Source organism: Tachysurus fulvidraco, chromosome 1 (assembly GCF_022655615.1).
Source record: "Tachysurus fulvidraco isolate hzauxx_2018 chromosome 1, HZAU_PFXX_2.0, whole genome shotgun sequence".
Taxonomy (NCBI): Eukaryota; Metazoa; Chordata; class Actinopteri; order Siluriformes; family Bagridae; genus Tachysurus; species Tachysurus fulvidraco.
In genome coordinates this window covers 43,847,487-43,850,222 of record NC_062518.1, presented here as the reverse complement: position 1 = coordinate 43,850,222, position 2,736 = coordinate 43,847,487, and positions in this window count along the sequence as shown.

The following is a 2,736-nucleotide window of genomic DNA, read 5'->3' as shown; positions in this document are numbered from 1 at the left end:
TTATAAAAGTTAGGGGCCATTATAAAGGTTAGGGGCCATTATAAAAGTTTGGGGCTCATATAAAAGTTAGGGGCTGATATAAAAGTTAGGGGCCATTATAAAAGTTACGGGTTATTATAAAAGTTAGGGGCCATTATAAAAGTTTTGGCCTGTTATAAAAGTTAGGGGCCATTATAAAAGTTCGGGGCCATTATAAAAGTTAGGGGCCATTATAAAAGTTTAGGGGCCATTATAAAAGTTTGGGCCTGTTATAAAAGTTAGGGGCCATTATAAATGTCATGGGCCATTATAAAAGTTTTGGCCTGTTATAAAAGTTAGGGGCCATTATAAAAGTTAGGGGCCATTATAAAAGTTTGGGGCTGTTATAAATTTTAGGGGCCATTATAAAAGTTCGGGGCTGATATAAAAGTTAGGGGCTGTTATAAAAGTTAGGGGCCATTATAAAGGTTAGGGGCCATTATAAAAGTTTGGGGCTCATATAAAAGTTAGGGGCCATTATAAAAGTTACGGGTTATTATAAAAGTTAGGGGCCATTATAAAAGTTAGGGGCCATTATAAAAGTTAGGGGCCATTATAAAAGTTCAGGGCTGATATAAAAGTTAGGGGCTGTTATAAAAGTTAGGGGCCATTATAAAAGTTTGGGGCCATTATAAAAGTTAGGGGCCATTATAAAAGTTCGGGGCTGATATAAAAGTTAGGGGCTGTTATAAAAGTTAGGGGCCATTATAAAGGTTAGGGGCCATTATAAAAGTTTGGGGCTCATATAAAAGTTAGGGGCCATTATAAAAGTTACGGGTTATTATAAAAGTTAGGGGCCATTATAAAAGTTAGGGGCCATTATAAAAGTTAGGGGCCATTATAAAAGTTCGGGGCTGATATAAAAGTTAGGGGCTGTTATAAAAGTTAGGGGCCATTATAAAAGTTTGGGGCCATTATAAAAGTTAGGGGCCATTATAAAAGTTCGGGGCTGATATAAAAGTTAGGGGCTGTTATAAAAGTTAGGGGCCATTATAAAGGTTAGGGGCCATTATAAAAGTTTGGGGCTCATATAAAAGTTAGGGGCCATTATAAAAGTTACGGGTTATTATAAAAGTTAGGGGCCATTATAAAAGTTAGGGGCCATTATAAAAGTTAGGGGCCATTATAAAAGTTAGGGGCCATTATAAAAGTTTGGGGCTGATATAAAAGTTAGGGGCTGTTATAAAGGTTAGGGGCCATTATAAAAGTTTGGGGCTCATATAAAAGTTAGGGACCATTACAAAAGTTTGGGCCCACTAAAAAAGTTATAAAAGTTAGGGGCCATTATAAAAGTTAGGGGCCATTATAAAGGTTAGGGGCCATTATAAAAGTTAGGGGCCATTATAAAAGTTTGGGGCTGATATAAAAGTTAGGGGCCATTATAAAAGTTTGGGGCTGATATAAAAGTTAGGGGCCATTATAAAAGTTAGGGGCCATTATAAAAGTTTTGGCCTGTTGTAAAAGTTAGTGATCATTACAAAAGTTTGGGCCCACTAAAAAAGTTATAAAAGTTAGGGGCCATTATAAAAGTTTGGCCCCGTTATAAAAGTTATAAAAGTTAGGGCCATTATAAAAGTTAGGGCCCGTTATTAAAGTTTGAGGTCATTATAAAAGTTATAAAAGTTAGGGGCCATAATAAAAGTTAGGGGTCGTTATAAAAGTTAGGGGCCATAAAAAAAGTTAGGGGCCATTATTAAAGTTAATTAATAAAAGTTAGGGACAGTTATAAAAGTTAGGGACAGTTATAAAAGTTAGGGTTTGTTATAAAAGTTAGGGGCCATTATAAAAGTTAGGGGCCATTATAAAAGTTTTGGCCTGTTGTAAAAGTTAGTGATCATTACAAAAGTTTGGGCCCACTAAAAAAGTTATAAAAGTTAGGGGCCATTATAAAAGTTTGGCCCCGTTATAAAAGTTATAAAAGTTAGGGCCATTATAAAAGTTAGGGCCCGTTATTAAAGTTTGAGGTCATTATAAAAGTTATAAAAGTTAGGGGCCATAATAAAAGTTAGGGGTCGTTATAAAAGTTAGGGGCCATAAAAAAAGTTAGGGGCCATTATTAAAGTTAATTAATAAAAGTTAGGGACAGTTATAAAAGTTAGGGACAGTTATAAAAGTTAGGGTTTGTTATAAAAGTTAGGGACCATTATAAAAGTTAGGGGCTGTTATAAAAGTTAGGGGCTGTTATAAAACTTAGGGGCTGTTATAAAACTTAGGGGCTGTTATAAAACTTAGGGGCTGTTATAAAACTTAGGGGCTGTTATAAAACTTAGGGGCTGTTATAAAACTTAGGGGCTGTTATAAAACTTAGGGGCCATTGTAAAAGTTAGAGGAAACAGTTTGTTTTGCATTTCCAATGACATTAAATGAAATGCTTAAGAAATAAACTGGAACAAAATAAAAGTCTTTGAGGTTGAGATGAATTTCTGGGTCCTACAGATGGAAAAAAATAAACCCCAGGTAGAATGAAGGTTGAATGATGTCTTAGCTACAATAAAACACACACCCACACACACACACACACACACACACACACACACACACACACACACACACACACACACACACACACACACACACACACACAAACACACACAGGACGTCTGCTTTGTGTCAGTGTAGCTTATTGTGGCATTGTGGTGAAACTCCAGCTGGAAGCTGTCTGATTGTCTATAATCCATTATCTGAGTAAATGGACACACATACACACCGAGAGGCCTG